Genomic DNA, 6,584 nt, shown 5'->3' on the forward strand with positions numbered 1-6,584 from the left:
CAGTGGCCTCCAGCGCCCTGGGTCTATTGCCCCCCAGGACCCTGCAGCCCCTGTGCTTCGGTGTCCCCCGGGCCCCAGATCCCCCCACACCGCAGTTCCTGCCAGACAGCCCAGCCCCAGTTTCCCCCAAGCCCTCCAGCCCCCTTGCCTGCTCACCCCTGAGTCCTGCTGCCCCCAGTGAGACCCCCGCCCCGGGCCTCTGCTTCCTCCCATCAGCCTCCAGCCCCGGGCCTCAGTGCCTCAGTTTCCCCAATGAGCCCTCCTGCCTGTGCCTCAGTTTTCCAGAGCCGCCCCCCACCCCACAGCCTGTTTCCCAGCATACCCCAGCTCCCCCGTGTCTCAGGCCCCCCCACAAACCCTCAAGGCCTTGTGCCTCAGTTTCCCCTGAACCCTCCAGCCCCCCTGGCCTGCTCACCTCTGAGGCCTGCAACCCCTGCACCTGCTGCCCCCAGTGACACCCCAGCTCCCCAAGCCTCCATTCCTCAGTTTCCCCAGCAAGCCCCCCAGCCCGTGCCTCAGTTTCCCAGAGGCGGCCATCCCTGAGCCTGTTTCCCACCATGCCCCAGCTCCCCCCGTCTCAGGTCCCCCTCACCCTGCAAGCCCTCAAGTTGCCCAAAGAGCCTTTCAGCTCTGAAGCCTGTTTCCCACCACGCCCGTGACCCCACAGCCCCTCTGTGTCCCCTGCCTGTTTCCTCCATGCCTCAATTTCCCCCAAACCCTCCAGCCTCTGTTCCTCCGTCACCCTGCTTGTGCCCCCCCCTTGCTACAGCACTGGGGTCAGGAGTGAGGGGCACCAGCAGGGCTGGGGGCAGGAGGTGGGAGGAGGCTGTGGGTCAGGAATGAGGGGCACCGGGGGCTGAGACTGTTTCTCTTGTGCCTGGGAACCGAGCGGGGTTGGGGCAGCGTGGGGCCAGACCCTGTCCTCCCAGAGGAAGGCGCAGAGGGGCCCAGGGGAGCTCTGTGCTGAGACTGGAGCCGAGTCCCACCTGTAGCAGGGGGCTCTGGGCAGGGGTAGTGGGTGTGGGGAGGGGCTGTCTGGCTGTGGGGCAGTGGGGGGGCTGTGGGAGGGGCTGTTGGGCCATCTTAGGCCGCTGCGGGAAGGGGCTGGGGCTAGCTCACACACCAGCCGGTCCCCTACCGCTCAGCCTTGGCCCAGGACCAGAGCGTTCCTGAGCTACTTCCCCAGCCCAGGCACGTGGCGCTGCTTGTTAACGCCGGTGTGGGGTACAGATGGGGCCCATTACAGCCCCTGTCCCTGGGGGGCAGAGGGTTGTGACTGGGTGGGCTCTGAGGGGGCAAGGGAAACGGCTCTCGCACCAGCTAGACTGGGCAGTGCCTGCACAGTGGATGTTTGTATCGGAGGCAGCCGCTCTCCCAGGTCAGGGCCTGCCAGCCTGCTTACCCCTTGGTGGATGCAGCTGGGAGGGTGAGTGGGTGTGTGGGCTCCAGATCAGGACCCTCCCTTCCTGTGCCAGATGGGCTGCTCTGCTCAGCTGCATGGGACGCTGCCCCGGTGGGGGTCAGCTGGACCCTTCTCTACAGGGAAACCTATTCCTCTTTTGATCCCATCACACTGCTGAATGCGTGAGGTCTCAGGGCGGGCGCAGGGCTCAGTGTCAGAGGCGGCTGAGGAGCAGGCAGGTCACCTGGGCAGGCCAGAGGAAGAGCGGCTGTTCCTGTGGCTGTGGATCCTACAGGCACTGGGGACGCGCAGGGGGAGCATGTGATTGGCGGTGCCTGCAGGCGGCTGCTGCTCGCCACCCCTCGCTGCTGGCGGCATCTGGGGGTGGTCGCTGATCGCTGACTAGCGTTCACGGCCAACACCGCCGCAGCTGCCCATGGGAGCTTCCCGTTCACCACTGCCACGCCCCCACCTGCGGGCCCCCCAGCCTCGGGAGGCACGCGATGTTCATGGGTCCGGGTATTGGTGGCTCCTACCTTCCTCAACCAGTCTTTGCCACCCCTCCTGAGAGTCACCCAGACCCTGTTGCCGTTCTGCATTCTCTCTGGGCTCAAGGCCTGGAGGCTCGCTGTTACCCCACTTGCAGAGGGGAGCATGACTAGGACCCCCGCGGGTCTTCTGGCATGGTGAAGGTACCTCCATTTCTCGAGCTAACTGCACACAAGGGAGCAATGCAGCCACTGTCCCTTTCAGCCTCACTAGCTGGCTTGGCTTGGCTCCTGGTGCCATGATCTGGCTGGAGTGAGAGCAGCCTCGGGGAGCCAGGCTTTGCACTCAAGCTTTCCGGAGACCTGGGAGGTGATCTGCTACCAGGCTCCCCTCTCAGGAAGCAGCCATTAGAAGTCCAGACCCTTTGACCATCCCACCCCATCTCCACTTAGGCACTCACCAGCCTACTCAAGCCTTTGGAAAAGCACCAAGTCAGAGGCACCTTCACAACATGTTGCACCCACTCCCATCCCCTCCCCACTTCTATGGCCACCACCAAACACAAAACAAACCAGCCCCCAACCCCTGGGCACACAAGGGTCTTATAGTGAACATGAGGTTTATTTCTTTAAAGGATTTTGTAACAGCAAATAGCTCCCACTTCCCCTGGGGCTTTGAAACCTTGGCTACATAAGGAGAGTGAACTTCACCTTAGACCAGTCTAGCAGTACAAAGACCAGGGGATAAGTTGCTAAGGCCCCTGGAGAAGGGCTGACAGGAAAGACCATGCTGTGTGATGGGGAATTAATGTCTCAGAGCAGCCAAGAAGGGAGACTCTGAGATCACGCAGAGCCCAGGGGTCGCAACGGGCCTGTCAAGTCCTGCAGATTTCAGCCCCCAGAGCCTGCTCACATGCTTTCCACCCTCCTCCTGCACCACAGCCTCATTCCTTTGGCCTCCCTACTGTCCCGCGCACTGAGAGGGGCTACGCAGCGCCCGCCGGTTCGTGACAGATCTGGATTTATGGGATGAGGAAGGCACGAGATGTAACGGTTTCAAGCAAAAGCAAGTTTATTTACTCACTCCCCTTGATGAGATGGCTAGAGGAGAGGGCAGGCACACGTCTTGAGTTGCGGTTCAGCTGGTTACAAACGGGTGCACGTCGCGAGATACAGTATACAGATTGAAACGAGATGCTCCGGAGAACACGGGGAATTACGCTGGAGGGAATCGTTCAGCGGGAGACACCGGGGTGATCGGCCCTGGGGGTAACATCAAGTCCGCTCGAGTTACCGATGAATGGCGGTCTCCCCGAACAAAGGACGGGGAGAGTTTTTATAACTTTTCTTATCTGGTTTTACCCTGTGTTAGCCAATCATGACTACAAGCGGATTCTTCTTTGGCTGCTCAGGTTTCCACAGACTTTTTCCCTCCTGTCAGCCCAGCCATCAGGCAAGTGGGGGCCTTTCTTTTCGTTTGTGTGGTACTGAGCCTGTTTGGTCACAAGAGGGAGAGCACGGCACATTAATCTGATCTTATAGTTTTAGATGAGCTAATTACTTTGGGGCCCCATTTATCTGGTTGCCATGGGCAACGGTATCTTTCTTTGACATCATAATATGGGGGTTGTATTCAAGTCAAGGTTAGTTTCTCCTGTGTGGGGGTCTCGAGTGATCTGGAGGGGGTACAGGCAAGGGCGTGCATGTGGCATTGTTGTTAACTGCACTTGACACCTACCGCTTCAGCCCAGCAGCTGGGGGGTAGAGTGGGGGGATAAGCAATGTTTAAGGGTGAATGGCTCCTTTTTCCCATGTTTGGGAACAGCCACAGATCCTAGATCCTGGCAATGCAAAAGGGAAGGTGGTTGGACCACAGGCCTCTGGTCCTTTCACAGCTCTGGGAGGAGGTCGAGATCAGCCACAATGATCCCATGCTCAGCTCTAGGCCCTGTTACAAGACCAGCTGCGATGGGCAACAAAAGGAGGTGGGGAGCAGCAGGTGGCTGCCTTGGAAGAGCCGTGGGAGAGGCCAAAGAACAAAACCTGTGGGATTGGGCTCAGAGGAAGACAGTGGCTTGTAAACATCCAGTGGTATAAGCCCGTCTGGCAGATGGGTTCTGTGTGAGCAAGGAAAGGGTGCAGGTCGGAAGCCAGGCCTGGTGGGTCCTGCACTGCCTTGTAAGGACTGGGGAATGGTGAATTTCTTTCCACACTGAGTTCATGGGCAAGGCCACTGCCCAAGTGCAGCCACTGTTGGGTGAGGAGGCGTCTGTCCTCAGAGCCCATATCCACACTCTAGGCAGAGTTACAACCGCTCCTGTGTGGATGCACTAGTGCTGGGCCAGGTGCCCAGAGCCCTTCTGCCATCAGTGCAGCAGTGAAGTCCCTCCCCCGGAGTTGACACTTTGGTGCCAAAACAGGTGGAAGGACTGGTTGAAGCTCTTTCCACACTCAGAGCAGTGATGTGGCTTCTTCCTCGCTATAACAGGGTTCATCTCCAGGGGTGGCTGTGATGCTCCTGGAGACCCTTCCGCCCTCCTCAACCTCACTCTCCTTGTGCACACTCCCTTTTCCTTTCCTGCCATGCCTTGATGAAATGAAACCTCCAGAAAAGGGAGACTGCCCCAGGGCTTCTCAAGTCAGATCTCCTCATGAGTGCCAGTGTTGCTGCTCATTCTCTTACGGCTAATTACATGGGCTCTGTCATCCCCTAGTGCCCATATCCATGCCTTGCAGATGTTACCAATCACTCAATGCTCAGGCCTGCCTCATCTGCCCCATCCTAGGCTCAGGCTACCACCTCTGTCCGCCCATACCAGGCACTTTGCCCATTCTGGCTATGCCCTGGTAAGGCTCTGCATCCCTGACCAAATTTTAACCTCTTGCAGCCAGCAGGCCCCTGGCCCTGTCTCTACAGCCTCTCTCAGGTGTTATTGGCTCCATGGACTTTACTCTGCCATGCCCTGGGTCTGGCAGGCCCTGACCCTGTTGGTCTCTGGCTATGGCCCTCCCAGCCTTTGCTCCCTCTCCATAGAACCTGGTCCCACTCCTAGGCCAGTTGAGACCCACGGGCTCTCCCACCCCACCATTTTCCAACTGTGGCTCTTCTTGGCCTTTGCCCCTTCCTGACCCATGGCTCCACTCCTGGGCTAGTGAGACCTATAGACACTTTGGCCTCACTTGCCCACTCTCAGGGCCCTCTGAGCCCCTGGTCTCTCTTGGAGCTCCCTGGCCCCTCTCTCCCTGGACAAAAAGGGACTTCTTTACCTCTCCATAGTCCATTCCACAAACTGCCAGATACTTACCAGCCCTCAGACTGCCTTATCTCTGTTCCACCAGCCCTAAGGCTGTGCTCCCAGCCCTATGGCTGCATACCTCCAGGAGTGGGCAAGGGTCCCTCCCTTGACAGCCTGCTCCAGAGTTCCTTTCCTAGCAGCTACCATGATAAGACTGCCCAGCTCAACTCAGCCCCTGGGCTTATATCCCCCTTAAGCCCCACCCCTCCCTGCTCAGTTGATTTCCCTGATTGCCACCCAAGACTTCCCTGGAGCCTTTTCCCCTCTTACAGTGATAGGTGTGCTAAGCACCCTGTCACAGACACAAGGATGATCTGGTGCATCTGCTGCGGTGAGGCCACTCTCCAGAGGGGACGGGCCAAGTAGGAGGCCTTGGGGAAACACATCCCACACAGTACAGCCATATAGGTTCTCCCTTACACATGTGCACTGGGGCTGGGTCAAGTGCCTTTGCCTCACGAAGCTCTTCCCACACTGATTGCAGACAGGAGGTTTCTCCCGAGTGGTCCAGTTCCCACGCATGCCAGCCCCAGGTATGAAGGGGAAGTGCAGGGTGCCATGCTAGTGCTCCCTTGGATCTATGTTTACAGTGGTTCATTCCCAGCTCAGAATTCATCTGATGGGGGAGAACTGTGGTGCTTTAGCTCCATCTGGGTGAGATACACATTGAACAATAAATAAATAAAACTAATCTGAGATTATTTATCAGGATATCAAAACCAGCCATCTATAAATACTGAACATAGACTGGAGGGAAATTTGGAGAATGCAGGAAATTCAGGAAGACCAAATGCCAATCTGTGTGCCACCCTTCTTACATCGCTCAAGTCTCTCCAACCAGTATAAGTGAAAACTATGTTGTGTTGTTGCAGATACCCAGATAAACTTTGGAATAAATGTTTTCAAGTTTTAGGGTGCAAGCAAAAAAAGTTTGGATGGCAGACCTGTTTCTGACTTTTATCAGTAGCCTATGCACAAGGTTACCTGTAATCTGGGTAACACTGCTGAACAGGTAGACAATCCTGCATTGCTGTCAGAATTATGGATGTTCCCAAGTGTGGATGCGCTGGTGCCGGGTCAGGTTGGAGGAGTCAGTGAAGTGCTTCCCACAATCAGAGCACTGATGTGGCTTCTGCCCTGTGTGGACGAGCTGATGCCGGGCTAGGTTGGAGGAGTAGGTGAAGCTCTTTCCACACACCGAGCACTGATGTGGCATCTTTCCTGTGTGGATAAGCTGGTGCTGAGCCAGGTGGGAGGATTGGGTGAAGCTCTTCCCACACACAGGACACAGATGTGGCTTGTCCCCTGTGTGGATGAGCTGGTGCCGAGCCAGATCACAGGAGCAAGTGAAGGCCTTCTTGTTGGTGTCACTGGGCATAACCCTGGGTAACTCAGAGG

This window comes from Crocodylus siamensis, chromosome 6, assembly GCF_052110815.1.
Source record: "Crocodylus siamensis isolate JL-2025a chromosome 6, ASM5211081v1, whole genome shotgun sequence".
Lineage (NCBI taxonomy): Eukaryota > Metazoa > Chordata > Crocodylia > Crocodylidae > Crocodylus > Crocodylus siamensis.